This window comes from Mus caroli, chromosome 3, assembly GCF_900094665.2.
Source record: "Mus caroli chromosome 3, CAROLI_EIJ_v1.1, whole genome shotgun sequence".
In the NCBI taxonomy this organism is placed as follows: Eukaryota; Metazoa; Chordata; class Mammalia; order Rodentia; family Muridae; genus Mus; species Mus caroli.
This window is the reverse complement of record NC_034572.1, coordinates 151538244-151555305: the sequence shown is the minus strand read 5'-3', so window position 1 is coordinate 151555305 and position 17062 is coordinate 151538244.

Sequence of the window (17062 nt, the reverse complement as noted above, 5' to 3'; positions counted from 1 at the left end):
GAGTGGGTGGGAGAGCGTGTGGGGGACTTTTGGGATAGCATTGGAAATATAAATAAAATAAATACCTAATTAAAAAAAACTATTATAAAGAAAAAAAAAGTATATAAGATCCATTTTGCAGTGTTTATACTGAACAACCAAAATGTTTTTCTAAAATTAATCCTATTATAGAACATTTAAATTTTTCAAGTGGATTTTTTATTATTACTATTTTATTAATTTTATTTTTTATAGTCTTTTTGCCCCCCCTCAGTCCACCCTTCCATAGTTCCTCATCCCATTCTTCCTTCCCTGTCTCCATCCAAGCAGATGTTCGCCCTCCCCTACCAGGTCTCACCACTCCCTGGGGCCTCAAGTCTCTTGAGGGTTAGGCTCATCTCCTCCCACTGAGGCCAGATCACTCAGATTTTTTTTTTACACTTTTATTCTATACATTCAGCCAGATGAAAGATGCAGGAACTAAATCATTTCAAATCTGTTATAAATAGTTGATATGTGACATGGACTGAATTAGCAAAGAAGGCAAAGCTAATTCTTTACTCCTTCTGCAGGTGAACAAATCACTAGCCCACCACATACTGATTTCATTAAACACATTTCTTAACATTCTATTCAAAACCAGATTGGTTGTTTAGAGGCATAATTCTTAAACCAAGATGAACACATTAAATGAGCTTTGACAAATACTGGCTTTTTGATTTTTTTTTAGAAAACAATGACAGGTTTCACCTTCAAAGCCTGTATACTTTAGTCCTTTTTTTAAAAAATTATAATTATTTTATTTTACACGCCAGATTTTATCTGCCCCGTCTCCAGCCCCTGGTCCACCCTCTGACTGTTCCACATCCCATAGCTCCTCCCCACCCCAGTCTCCAGGAGAATATCCCCAACCCCCAACTCCCACCCCCACCCCACCTGGCCTCTCAACTCCTTTGGGCTTCCAGTCTCCTCATGGTTAGGTGTATCATCTCTGATTGAACACAGGCCCGGGAGTCCTCTGCTCTCTGTGTGTTGGGGCCTCATATCAGCTGGTGTATGCTGCCTGTTTGGTGGTCCAGTGTTTGAGAGATATTGGGAGTTCCAGATTAATTGAGACTGCAGGTCTTCCTACAGGGTAGCCTTCCTCCTCAGCTTCTTCCAGCCTTTCCCTAATTCAACCACAGGGGTCAGTAGCTTCTGTCCATTTGTTGGGTAAAAGCCTGTATACTTTATTCTTTAAGGTGAGAGTACAGGCACATCTCTCTCTCTCTCTCTCTCTCTCTCTCTCTCTCTCTCTCTCTCTCTCTCTCTTTCTCTCTCTCTCTCTCTCTCTGTGTGTGTGTGTGTTTGTGGTGTGTGTCTGTGTGTGTGTGTGTGTGTGTGCCTATAGGGACTAGATTATGTTCTCAAAGCACCAGAGATGATCCCAGTTAGAGACAATCTCTTCCTGAAGGATATGATGGCTTAGGGTGTCACTTAATAGAACCATTTGCCGACTCTACAGATACAAAACTGTCAGAAATACTCCTGGATATTCTGAGTAACTTTCCAAAGTTGTAAGTTTGATGACACATTATCAGGCAGCTTTTAAAAATCAGGGAAAATGTGTGGCTAGGGCATGGACTCTGAATGTAGTTCTGCTAAGAGAAAGAATTGAATGCCAATCTAAAGGGCATAACCAGTTGAACTAACATGCACGCTCCATACCAGTCATGTGGTAGGTTCAGGTACAAAGTTTTCCTGTTCATAGCATCCTCATATGTCATGTAAGGAGACACTAAGGACAGAGTAACTGCTATTGCTGCTCTCTGTTGTTGGAGACATTTAGAATATAGGTAGAGACTTGTAGCAACCTTGTCTTGTTATGAGCCTAGCTTGCAGCTTACTCTGACGGGATTGCCCTCCATATAAAAAAACTTGTCCTCCATCCACAGGAAAGACTTTGGCCTTGGGGACAGCCTGCCATGCAACTCTATTGTAATTTTTAGTATACCAGATTTTGGATATTATTTTACATTAAACAAACTTCAAATTTACTTTAAATTTGTTTTAGTTACTTACTTTAGGCTAAAATTTGAGAACATACAGAAGGATATATAATGGGAGATATAAACCGTTCCCTTGAATACAAATATAGTTCTGAGATCATTAAATAATTTGATCATTTATAAGGTGGCTTAACATTAACTTGTAAGTCTTAATTATCTTTAACAGTTTACAATAGTTATTAACTTTATAAAATTAGAAAATTTTAACTTTATCACTGTTAAGTTTGAGCCTTAAAATTATAATGTTTTGCCATCACTGGAAAGAGAGGCCCATTGGACTTGCAAACTTTATATGCCCCAGTACAGGGGAACGCCAGGGCCCAAAAGGGGGAGTGGGTGGGTAGGGGAGTGGGGGGGTGGGTATGGGGGACTTTTGGGATAGCATTGGAAACGTAAATGAGGAAAATACCTAATAAAAAATTATAATGTTTTAAATTAAAGATACTTTAATATCAAAATAAATTTTAGACCATAAATATACTCCACAGAGAGACCAGGAACCTCATTTTACAAAATACCATAGTTTTGGTTTGGGTTCTGTTTGTATATGTTTGTTTCTGTAAATAATTAAAACAAGAAAATTAGTAAAAACCTAGTGCATAGATGTATGTCTTTACATCAGTTTCTGCCTGAATAGACTATTGTAATATATTGTATATATTATTTTATGTCCCATCTTTCATAAACCTTGTCCATGGTTTAGTGCTCATCTCTTATTTTTTACTCTCAGAACAAAAATCATCATATAAAATTCATCCTAATCCAAAATATCTTTGAGGCCTTCTGTTCCATCCTTGATATTAATAAAATAAAATAAAATAAAATAAACTGTCTTGGAGCCTGATTTTGCCTTCTCGAAGAAAGGAGGTGATAAACAGCTCAGTAGGATGGGGAGTCTTATGGGTGCTGCCAAAATTGGTTTATATCACATGGTCATACTAACTAAAAAGGTGGGTAAATTATGTGGCATTGCCTCTGTATAACCTCAGTAAAGTTGGTGGCCAACTGTGTGGTTGCTTTCATACTGATGAACTAACTTATCAACCAAGATGGCAGCAAGCCACATGGTTGCTTTTTCTCAATGGTGACCACACCCCCGTTTTCATATTTAAAAAAGGTTTATTTTCCTAAATAAGAGATGAATCCAAGCTACATATGTAGAATGCAGCAGCAAATTAATATTACCTATGAATTACCTATGCATTTTGTAACACTCAATACATTTGTTACAAGTTTTAAGCTGGCCTTTTTTTCTTGCTTGAGATTTAACAGATTTGTTTTTAAATCATATCCAATTAACTTACAAATCCTAATATACAGAAACGTAAACTTTAAATTTCAACAAAAGCTTCAAAGGCTGTAAATAAACCTAGGAGATGGGTGTATTCAAAGAATTAAACATTTATGATCATACTTTGCCATTTATAACCTCTGCAGAAAATGGTTTACCTCATTGCTGCTCTCATATACATGGTTTCTTTGCCTGCAAAGCTCTGTTTTGCTTCTTCTCCATGCCACAGAATCAGTTGGCCAGCATGACTCAAGATAGATACTTTGGACAAAACATTTAAACAAAGAAGGTATGGAGTAAGCAGACATGTAAAATCCCCTCTCTAGAGCCAGACATTTTGGAAGAGGAGAAGAGCATGAAACAGTTTTTTCAGTACTATGTATACCCAAAAGACATTTGAATCTCTGTAAAACTAAACCCAGTAGTCTACATACATATAACCAGTTTGTGTGTGTCTGCAGTTTTGGGACACACAGCCTGAATTGCTTAACATACATTTTAGAAGTTATAAAGATACAAGAAGGAGCCGGGCATGGTGGTGCATGCCTTTAATCCCAGCACTTGGGAGGCAGAGGCAGGCGGATTTCTGAGTTCACGGCCAGCCTGGTCTACAAAGTGAGTTCCAGGACAGCCAGGGCTACACAGAGAAACCCTGTCTCAAAAAAAAAAAAAAAAAAAAGATACAAGAAGGATTTTTCAGGTTTGGAGAGACAGAAACACAGGTAGGCCAAATGCATAAAGGCAAAAAAAAAGGGTTATAAGGTAAAAGAGCCCTATCCTATTTTAGGAATTGTAAAGATGCAAGTTTAGAGGCATAGTAGCACTCATGATCTGTGCACAGTTGCAAACAACAGCCTTGATAAAGAGTAACATGAACTGAGAGCTTCATAAGAAGAGAGCCCTTGATACCATGTTAACATTCTGTCTTATGGGGTTTTCTAAATCAGTTTAGACATTAAAATCAAAAGTTTCAAATTTGTACCAACATGGCCATTTGCCCAATGTACATTAGGGCCAAATTTGCATTGCAAGATGATTCACCAGGCTCAGATTGGAGCTCTTTTATGTTAGCCCACAATATACATATATATATATATATGTGTGTGTGTGTGTGTGTGTGTGTGTGTGTGTGTGTGTGTGTGTGTGTGTGTGTGTGTGTATGCCTTTCAGTATAGAAAATGTGAACCCCATAGTGGGTGAAGTACCAAGAAAAAAGCATATGTCAAATAGTTTGGGCTGGCCAAACAGGCCTGTAAAGTGTGTGTATGTGGGTTACTGTATCCATTTCCTATCATCCCAGGTTCAAAGAAGCCTCAGTGCCAGTAAAAGGTTCTCAGCAATTTTAGCTACAGGCCAGTGGAGAATCCAGGAAATCTCAGCCACTCTTAGCCAGTGAAAAGCCCTTTTAATTTCTGAATAACTATTGCACCTCTACATTATGTCTAACAGATTACCTTGTCCTGGTGTTTTGGTGTGTTGAATGTTTGATTTGGTTGACTGCATCATGGTTTCTCGTGTAGTTCAAACTGTATCATGCTTAGACAAAGAAATGTATGATAGGGGCATAGATAGAGAGTTTAAAGAAGTGGCTTCCTGGGAGAAGTAGGAGGCCCTACCTGGCTCAGTGCCAGGACTAAGGGCAGCTTGGCAGCATCTGTGCTCCTCAGAGGACAGATCACAGGACTGTGCAAGTGTGGCAAGGTAGTAAAGAGGTCCTTGGAGCTACCTGCTAGGAGCTAGCTTACCCACATGGATAGTTGAGCCATATATTCTGTACCATGCCTGTGAATGAGAGAATGCCTAAGGAAAAAGAGGGGTGCAAACATTTTTAGAGGTAGGTAAAGATTGCAGCACATGTCCTGCCACAATCCCTCTTTACCAGCTCCAAGACAATTTGGGAAGTGTAGTATTTTATCAGGAAACTATCATTGCTTCCCAAGAAGCTAGGTATTGCAGAGGCTCAATGCTATCTGTGGAACAACAAGTGAATTGTCCTTTTTTATTCATGTTTGGAATATGGCAGAATCATTATAAGTCTGTAGCCATCTTAAGCCATGGAATAATCTTGGGAATGGAATCCTTATTCAATGCAGCAGTGAAATTATCTGAACTCCTAGCAAAAGTGCCTCTTATTGCCTACACTACTACTGACAGTTAACAAGAAAATAAGAGTTTATTTTGTTGTAACCTGTGATAATTTTTGTTTGCCTGTTTCTTGGTATAGTTATTTAAAACTGAATTGGATGTTCAGACATCCACCCATTCGGTTTAAGGAAGTCAAGACTCAATTAAATAGGACAGAGGCTGAACACTGTGATAATTCTCATATGGTCTTTAGCCACTTAGACTACTAACCCTATTCAAACATTGCACATGTGAAATAAATCAATCAGCAACAGCAGAAGAACAAAATCACACTTCATAGAGATGTGTTGAAGAGTAGATTCACAATATGAATAGTAAATTGTGTACTATAGTCTTACATTTAGAGGGGGCTGCTCAATGTTAGCAGTTAATATCAATTACTAATGCTACTAGGAATTCTGAAGCAACTTTTTATTGTCATTTTAATATAATTTCAAAACAAAATCATGTAGGTTGAATGAAGGACAAAAGATCACTGTATGAACAGCAGTTCTCCTTCATCCAGGATATCACTGATACTAGCTTCCAACTCACAGGTCACTAGCCACTTCTTCAGTTTATCAGATCTTTAGCAACGTAGCAGGTGTCTATACTGAGACACATGTTGATACAAAAATATAGTGACAGAGAGAAAGTATTGAGCAGAGACAAAGGAAAGGGCCACTCAGAGACTGCCCCACCTGGGGATCCATCCCATATACAGTCCTAGACCAAGCCCAGACACTATTGTGGATGCCAGCCATTTTGATGGAGATATTTATCAGGAGTAGGAGTTCTCTGGTAGAAGTTTTTGGAATATATATATATATATATATATATATATATATATACTATCATATCATCCACATATAGCAATACTTTGACTTCTTCCTTGCAATTCCACCACAATTCTTTACAGAACTGAAAGGAGAAATTCTCAACTTAATGGAAAAATAAAAACAAAACCCAAGATAACTAAAATAATCCTAAACAATAAAAGAACTTCTGGAGGTATCACCATCCCTTACCTCAAGCTGTACTACAGAGAAATATTAAAAACTGTCTGGTACTGGTATAGGAGAAGATAGGATTATCAATGGAATTGAATTGAAGACCCTGAAATAAACTCATGTGCCTATGGACACTCAATTTTTGATAAAGAAGACAAAACCATACAATGAGAAAAGAAAGCATCTTCAACAAATGGTGCTAATCTAACTAGAGGTCCAGATGTCTGCATGTAGAAGAATGTAAATCAATCCATATCTATCATCCTGCACAAACTCAAATCCAAGTAGATCAAAGACCTCAACATAAAACCAGATATACTGAATCTATTAGAAGAAAAAGTGGGGAATAATAGCCTTAAACTCATTGATACAGGAAATAATTTCCTGAATGGAACATCAGTGGCTCAGGCTTCAAAATCAACAATTGATAAATGGGACCTCATAAAACTGAAAAGCTTCTGTAAGGAAAGGACACTTTCAAGAAGCTGTGAACATAGGTGAACAATAGGACAAAATGTCAGGCTACAGATTGGGAAAAGATCCTACATCTGATAGAGGACTAATATCCAAATATATAAAAAGAATTCAAAAAAATAGACACTAACAACACAATTAACCCAATTAAAAATGGTTTCAGAGCTAAACAGAGAATTCTCAACAAAGGATTATCGAGTGGCTGAGAAGCACTTAAAGAAATGATCAACATCCTTAGTCATTAGGTAAAGGCAAATCAAAATGAGCCTGAGATTTCATCTTATACCCATCAGAATGGCTAAGATCAAAAACTCAAGTGATAGCACATGATGACCAAAATGTGAAGCAATGGGAAGACTCTTCCATTACTGATGGAAATGTAAACTTGAATGACTACTTTGGAAATCAATTCGGCTGTTTCTCAGAAAATTGGAAATAGTTCTACCTCTAGTCCCAGCCATACTACTCCTGGGCATATACCCAAATGACATCTTGCTATACCACAGAGACACTTGTTCACCTATGTTTACAGCAGCTTTATTCTTACTAGCTAGAAACTGGAGACACCCAGATGTCCCTCAACTGGAGAATGGATAAAGAAAATATGGTTCATTTACACAATAGAATATTATTCAAGTATTAAAAACAAAGACATCACGAATTCTTCAGGCAAATGGATGAAACTTGAAAATATCATCCTGAGTGAAGTAATCCAAACCCAAAAGGATATAATACTCACTTATAAGTGAATATTAGCCATAAAGTAAAAAATAACCACACTATACAACACATATTCAAAGAGGCTAAACAAGAAGAAAGACACAAGCAAGAATACTTGGATCTCCTAGTAATAGGAAGCATATGGAGGAATGACCTTGTTAGGAGAGGGAACAAGGGGAATGAGTGTTTTCAGGGTCAGGTATGAGCATAGACAGGAGAGGGGGCCAGAGGGGCAGGAGAATGGAAATTTGTACTTGGTGGTAGTGTGTGTGGGGAGGGGAGGGGGGCAGGGGGAGATATCTCATAAGCCAGATATCTGAGAAGGGGGAAGCTCCTGGGAATCAATGGAGGTGGCCTTTGCTTGTAGTAGGTGATCCTGATGGTCTCATCAGGAATTAGCATGTGATTTCTGAAGGTCCTGTTCCCCAATTGGTTCTTGATCAATCAATAAAGATGCTAGCATCCAATGGTTGGGCAAAAGAAGCAGAACTTCCAGTTTTCTACAGGCAGGCTAGCAAACACGGGACAGGAAAAAAGATTCATCATCCTTTGGAGGGAGAAAGAGCCACCAGGCATGTGATATAACAGAGGAGTGGCCATTGGCTGCTTCCCTGACTGGGTCTGGGATAGCAGATGGGAGATTAGAAACGCAACTAAGCTAAGGGCAGATTTAGGGTGCTGAGCTAGGAAGAAAGGCAACTGGGCAACTAAAATTGATGGTAAATTTAGAGGTATTGAGCTGCGAGTGAAAAAAGGAGCACAATAAATGAGGAAGGCTTAGAAGAACCCAGCCATTGAGCTAAAGCATATTAAAAATAAGTTTGTGTGTGTGTGTGTGTGTGTGTGTGTGTGTGTGTGTGTGTGTGTGTGTGTGTGTGTGTGTTTCATCCATGGATGTGGGGTGGCTTCTGGGCAGGGCTGGTAGCACAGTCCACCTAGGGTAGTAGAAACTACACACTATATTCACAGAGACTCATAGCAGTGGGGATATGTAATCTGAAGAGGCTATATCTAGTCAGGACCCCATTGGAGCAATAGAAGCACCAACTTACCCACTAAATATATATATATATATATATATATATATATATATATATATAATCACACATATATATGGTCAACCAATAACCAGCCCAACATGAGACCTATCCCATAGGCATGCACCAGTCCCTTACACTATTAATGATATTCTGTTAAGCTTCTAGATAGGGGCCTAGCAAAACTGACCTCTGAGAGGCTCCACCCAGCAGCTGACTGAAACAGATGCAGAGACACACAGTCCAACACTGGACGGAGCTCAGGGGTTCTTATGGAAGAGTTGGTGGAATAATTAAAGGCCCAAAAGGGATACAAATGCCAGAGGGTAACCAATAGAGTCAACTAACCTGTACCTTTGGAGACTCTCAGAGACTGAAATACCAATCAAAGAGCATACACCATGGGCTGGACACAGCCCTCCCTACCAGGTCCATATGTAGCAGATATGCAGCTCTGCCTTCATGTGGGTCCCCCAACAACTGGAGCAGGATCTATTCCTAAATATGTTGTCTGTCTGTGGAACACATTCCTCTAACTGGGCTGATTTGTCTGGCCTCGGTGGGAGAGGATGTGCCTAGTCTTGCAGAGATTTGATGTGCTAGGGTAGATGGATATTGGGGGATGGGTTGGGGAGCACCCTCTCAGAGGGGAAAAGGGATGGAGAAAGAGACTGTGTGAGGGGGGACATGAAGGAGGGATAACAACCTGGATGTAAATTGAATACACATATACACACATATATAAAAAAGCAACGTTGGAAGACTTCTATTTTCAAATGACTCCTCTTTTACAAATATACTAAAAGGATTACAACATACACAGAGCCATCATAATTACAAGCATCACATGCACACAGGATTTAACAACCATTTCAGCATGACCTCATTTGAGTTTTTATAAACCATTTTGTAGGGGATGAAACTTAACAGCACCAGTGATAGACTGGAACTAGAGTGGCTATATATGTTGCCTTTGCTTTCTAATTCGAGGGTCTTCTGCCATATAAATTTTGTATTTGTTATTTAGACATTGTAAGATTACAGTATTACAGTGGCATATTGTCAACACCAAACATTTCAAAATTATTTCCCTCAATCTTGAATGAGAAGTTATTTTTCTTATTGTATGTATCAGGTTCAAAAGTTAAGCTTTGTTATAATGCTTTCCTTGTAAGACTAGGAAAGGATAATGAAAAGATAGAGAAAAGGAGATAAGAAAGAAGAAGCAAGAAGACAGAGGGGATGGTTATCCAATTAATTACATTTTATTTCAGCATTATTAATTGAATTACCTAGAAAATATAGAGCCTGACTCTTCTTCACTATAGACTAACAAACTAAACTAAAGATTTTTCTGAAAATTTCCCTGACAAGCATCATTGGTCTTGCTTACATCAGGCTCCTCCTAGGCATAAGATGCTTCTTACCACCTAGAAATTATTTTCAAAATAAATCTAAGCACTTTACTTCATTATTTGTAGATTTAAAAATAAACTACATGAGAAACGGGGAGAAATACAAATCGGGGAGCATTTCAGGAGTGAGATTAGGAGCCTAGTGCAGCAATAGAAACTCCATGGAATCCATGAGGGTGACACTAGCACTGACTCCTAGTAATGGGGACACAGCACCTGAATGAACCATGTTTTGTAACCAGGCATGGTCTCAAATGGAAAGATTGGGACACCAAACCAGTCACAAAACCTCTAACATACAGTTTATCATAACTGCAGGATTTCATGCTGGGACTAAAGTCTAGCATAATCATCATCCTCATCAGAGAGACTTCATCCAGCTACTGCTGGAAGCAGATTCAGAGTCTCACAGACAAATATTAGGTGTAGCTCATGGAGCCCTGTAGAGGAGGGAGAGGAAGGATTGGAGGAGCTAGAGGGGTAAAAGACAGCACAAGAACATGGCCTACAGAATTAACTGACTAGGACTTAATGGGCTCATAGAGACAGGGAGACTATAAAGGCCTGACTTAGGACCTATGCATATATATTATAGCTGTGTAGCCCAGTGTTCTTTTGGGATTCGTAACAGTGGGAGCAAGAACTGTCTTTGAATCTTATTGGGACCCTTTTCCTCCTCCTGAGTTGCATCATTATTGTAGCTTGTTATACCATATTTGGTTGATGTCTCTGTAAGGCCTGCATTTTTCTGAGGGGCATGAAACAGGGGTGGGGTTTGCTTTGGGGAAAAACTGGAGGGGGAGGCAGGGAGTAAGGAAGGGAGGGAAAATTGCAGTTGGGATGTAATATATGAGACATGAATAAATAAAAAGAGGAAAAAAGCCATTAATAACCACAAAAACTACCTTTGACAGACCACATAGACAATTAGTATCTCTTACAAATAAAGGTTGTTTTGTACTTTCTAAGATATATGAAGGAAGATTGAGGGTTTGGTAGACTGTACATGCACAGATATTTCATATAAATAATAATTAATTTATAATATGTTAGGATTTAATAGAATTTATATCAAAATAAAAATAAACTATACACACACACACACACACACACATATATATATATATATATATATATATATATATATATATGACATGAAAAGAAATGTTCACTAATTCTATGCCAAAAGCCCTGTGATTCTATTAGCAAAATATCAATGATCTGGTGAATAGAAGTCTCAGGGAATAGTATAGGGGGCAGCTTATCAAATTATTCTTGCTTGTAAGTTAAGATGCCATTAAAGCACAGGAATTATTTAACATGCATTGCTGCTCCAAGGACTGGGAGAAGTGTCTTTATAGACTTAAATGAAGTACAGTCTTATATTTGAAGAAAGTATCTTAAAAGGCAAATGCTTTCCCTCGAAAACACAACAGTAATTTCATACAAATCCTCTTCTAAATTGGTAAATTGGTAACACAGAGGGATAATTCCTTTTAATAGCTTGAATCTTTATTGTATAAGACTCTGTAACATCTCTTATTGTCACATGCTAAATAACTGCCATATCAGCTCATTTCAGCATGAGAGAGAGAGACAGAGAGACAGTGACAGAGACAAAGAGAAAGAGTCAGAGATAAAGATACAGAGACTAAAAGACAGACAAAATTGTATTGTAGTAAAGATGTTTGTTTAGGAAAAAGAAATATTATTTCCAATAATCAAATGGACTTTTGAGATCCAGACCATACAAATCTGTAACTGAAGTTTCAAAAAACTTGGAGTAGAAATAAAAATTAAACATCAATATAAAGTAAGCAAACAACAAAACCTACAATGTTTGTGTCAGGTAACATCTTTAGAAATCTTGTTTGTTACCTTACACTGCAAATGCCTAATCTGGTATTTTCAGTTAAGGGCATCTCTTGAGCCTAACAATTTCAGAGTCCTGGCTGTCTGGCTGTGCATTGTGGGAAGAGCCCAAGTGTCATCTCTATAGACCAAGTACTAATTCTCTTATGTGCTCCCTCATATTTAGTCAACTGTTGTGCATAAGCTATTTAATCATCTTGAGATTGCTTTCCAAATAATGATAAAGAATGCATGACCAGCACTGGAGCATTAGCTGAGATATTATCCATAAATTATCTGGTAGGGTCTCTGGTGAAGACTTAGAAGTTCTTCAGGTGTGAGAAGTGATGTATGCTGAAATAGCTCTCACCAAGACAGGAAATCTCTGCAATAGAATTCCTTTCATTTGACCTTTCTTCTATCAGATAATGTGTTTGGTGACAGGATGTATTCCTAGTGACATCATATTTTTGAGAATCAGATTTATGTAATCAATAACTAAAGTAATTATTTTCACTGAAGAATGTATCTCAAAGCACGATAATAACACAGGTGTTTATTCAATCAGCATCTAAAACATTAGCTTATTTCATCACAGACACTATTGCCTCCAATTACCCTCTGCAGGGAGGTATTTTTTCCAATATGCGCAGCTGAGAGTAGGATTGTGCCACTTTCAGGAGCTGGTAGCAACTCATCATAAAGACTGCAGCACTTGTTGAGTCATGGTCCCAGGATCAGTCCCATTGTTGTCCCATGTGCATGACACCCACTGGGTTCTAAGAAATGCCTCAGTGAGGCATTAGCATGCCCCCATGATGCTCCTCCATGGGAACATCTTCCAGGTTTCAAACTCATTCTGTGTGCCTCCTGTAAAATGCCTGTAATTGTGCTTGTTCTACTTTAATTTGTTTGTTTATCTTTTTGTTGCTGTTGCCTATTGGTTGGGAGGCTATTATACTCTTTGGTTAGACATGCTGCATCATTTACTCAGTTACTAGCCTGGATATGTCTTCTTTATGTTCTCTTCTGATTAGAACTTCTTAATTTTACTTCAATAATATTTTTATCAATAATTTGCTCTTTAATTTGCATGTCTTGTTAAAGCCTGATAAACATAAAAATAAATAAATAAATAAATGTATTATATCATGTTAATAGTTTTCCATTTCTATTTTATTGACTTATGGTTGCGTCTTATAGTGATGAAAGAGATTTATTTGATATACTTTTTCTGAAGTGAGCAAACAATGATCCTAAACCAGGCACTTAGAATCTATTTCTGTGTACTGATCTAGAGCTGACATCATACATTCTCTTCATGCTACACTGTCTCCACTCTGTTTCCTTTCCTAGAAAATGATTCTTAGTCCAATACCATTCCACTAAAACCCTTATAGCTTCATAATAATTTTTACTATAGTGTAGGACATATTCTTCCTTATAACTATTTTGGTTCTGTACTTCTTTAAATAATCTTAAAAGCTATTTTATAAAATTCTACAGTGTCTCAGTGGGGCTAGAGTGAACACTCTATTACTTTATTCCTCTATTATACTTTCAAATAATTATTACAATATTTTCACAAAAGTTATAAATTCCTGTTTTTGCTTTACTTTTAGATTTTATATCTTTCCATTTCCTATGTATAATGTTGTTTAAAATTACATTTTTATAATTAACAAATTATTTTTTAATATTATACATTTTAAATTAAAATAAAATTGCATCACTTACCAACTTCCTTTTCTTTTCTCCATCCCCATTAGTTTACTTTCCTCAAACACTGCCTGTGCTTCCTTCTACTCTCAAATTGATAGCCTCTTTTTTATTATTATTATTGTTGCACATACACAGTGGTAATTTTTAATAGCAATCATCTCATCTGTTATAATGGCAGGTTATGCAATTTTTAATTCTTTCTTTCATCGTTACTTGACTGCTATTGCTTTGAGGTTTATCATGCAGATCTTCAGCATAATATTGAAGTGGTAAAAGCTATGTGTCCTTAAAATATCCTTGGTGGTGAACAGAATGGTATCAACAATTTACTTTACATGTAGTGTGTTGCAGATCAGTGTTTTAAAACCTGTACTTTAAGGTATTTCCTTTCCCACTATGTCTGGAAATTTTTTTTGTAAAGTCTTCACTTGGTGTTTCAAAATTGCTAATCCTTAGAAATGGTCAAGGAAACACAATCTCCTGTTTGTCCCCTTATGTCCCCTGCTATGACATTTTTTTAACCCTCTCCTACTCTCAGTTTCAGTCACAGTGAGTATTTCTTGACTTCTTCATGCTCCAGACATGTATCTGCTTCATATTTCTGCTTTCTGTCTCATGTTGTCTCCTCCACATATATACAGCACTGTCACCTTTCCAAGCTTTGGTTCATTAGTAAAATTCTCATACCCAAGATATGCCAGAGTCATCATCTTCACCTTCACCTTGACACATTCCACTTCTTTCCTCACTTTCACTTTGCCATTTCAACTTATGTTACTGTGTGCTACATTTTCATTTTGTTAGTATCTCACTAAGGGATGTTTTATGTTGAGTATTCATCTATGCTTTCACAAATAAATCAACTGATAAACTGCCTAAGAGGAAAATAGACTCCATTCTGTTTCTTCCATTAAATGCTCATAACCTACATGTACTGATTATTTTGTCAGAAAGGAAAAATGAACAGAAACATTCTGCAGTAATATACACAAGTCAATAATTATGTATCTGTGGTCTTTTGGAATGACATTCACTACTGATTTTGTGTGTGTGTGTGTGTGTGTGTGTGTGTGTGTGTGTGTCTGTTTCCCCACTAAACACAATAGCTAAATTGGGGTTTTAGTTTTGTTTTGCAATTTCTATATATTTATCCTTACAAATAATGACTGTCTTAATTATAATAGAATATAGTTTCTTTCCTAGTTAGAATGATGTAGAGTAACAAAAAGTTATTTTTAATATGGAACAAATTGAATGCGGTAATGTTTCTATGACTACTAAGATCCTTGAACAAAAGATGAAATAACACATTACTGAATGTTATGGTCTCCATGAATTTTGCTCTCATGAGCTTGTATATCTTCAAAGCAATAGCAATTATTTTTATTTGAAATTGAGAAAAGTGAATGAATTTTCAGCTCTCCTAGGAAAGTTGTACCATAATAGACAAAACATGCTAGCACCTTTATGTAATGCTGGCTTGTTGGTGGTGGTTTCACCACACACACACACACACACACACACACACACACACACACACACACACACACACAGAGCAGGATAGAGGTTGAGCAGAAAAAGGGTAAGCCCAACCAAGTCCAAAAAGCTGTCTTGTCAAGTCCTTTCAGCTCACTCCACTGGGGAAACTGAAAAGCTGAGACTCTTCTGGCCAAGACTACAGTGAGGCACAGGCTGATAAATATAGGATGGGTACTAGAGAATGAGCCTGTCCTTAATATTTATGCCTTGAATTCTACTTCCTTCATCCAAATTCTCCTCCTCATATTTCCAGTGGTTCCACAGATGGCCCAAACAGCAGAGAGACATGGAAACAAGATATTCAAACTCTGTTATTATAGAACTTGTTAAAATTAATAAATGTGTTTCTTTTTCTTTTAAGTATGGGGCTCAAAGACATATTCCTGAAACGATCAACAGCTACCAGAGGACAGCTAGGACTATCTGTTTCACCCTGATGTGAGGAATTAAAGTCTGGAATTTACAGTGCCATCTTCTACTAGCTATAAGCAAGAAGAGAGGGTACCAAGAAGCAATGACTTGGAGATGGTCTACAGGAAAAGAACCCAGCCAGCTCTGGAGTTGCTGAGGTGTAGGCAGGTTGTATTAGTGGGCATGATGCATGATGAAATTTAAGTTAGAATTTCAAAGGTACATTAAAGAATTTGAAATAGATTTTGTTGTTTTTAGTTTGTGGCTATTAAGTGATTATCATTCACATTTGTCAATGTTTAGTGTTTATTATTAAATTTAGGACATCTTAGAATTTGTTCTTTTCAAGTTTGTCAGAGGTTTGAGAGACTGCCCCATTTATTTCTAGCCATTAAGAGAAAATACAAAGAAGCCACAACATCAGCTAGCTCTGTTTTCATTAAACTCTTAGCAAAATGAGCTTCTGAAGCTGGTAGTTGAGATGCCAAGTTTCCTACAGAAGATCATAGAGGAGATGATAGAAGTTAGCGCTAAAAGACCTCTACTATCAGGAAGAACCTGTATCATTTTCAAACCAGAAAATGGAGCAGCAGTTCCTTGAATCCATCATCTGTTTTCATGGCAGTGTTCAAGAGAGAAAAAAAAAAAAACAACACATGAATAAACTCTAAGAAACCTGCAACTATTGTGCAAGACAAGAGAGAAGTACATAGACTTTGTTTAAAATTTCAATCACAAAAGAATACATTTGATAATCATTTATAGAAACTCATTCACTAACTACTGAATGAATTTGTCACAAAAACCTATGCTAGGAAAAGTACATTTTCCCACCATGCTTCTCCTCTAGTAGTTATTTGTTATGCATATTCACAATCATTTTAAAAGCTGCTGTTTTATGCACTGAAATTACCCTCAGCCACAGTCAATTAATATAGTTCATAGTCCAATTTAAGCCAGTGACATAAGCATTCTCCTAGTGTCACTGGGACATATTCTATCATTCTAGCTGGGCACATAACCCACCACAGGTCACTCATAGCTGAGAAGTAGTTTGGTTTAACTTTTAAAGAAAATTACTTCTAAAAGTCTTTTTCTTAAGTTTTATTTATTTTATGTATATGAGTACATTGCAGTTGTGAGTCTTCATCTGGTTGTTGGGAATAGAACTCAGGAGATGGCCATCTCGCCAGCCCTAAAAGTATTAGCATTACAGCACATTTTTTCAAGTCTGATTTTCATCTTGGTCTTTATGATTGTTATACAATTAATATTTAATAAATAAATACTTATGGAGGGGACCCAAAATGGTGGAACATATGGATGTTTAGTTAATAGAGGTAATTTGTTTATCTATTCAAAATAAAAGCTACCATACATAAAATGTTTAGAAAACAAACAAGATAAACATAAGCTATAAACCATCCCTAAGCAGAATACA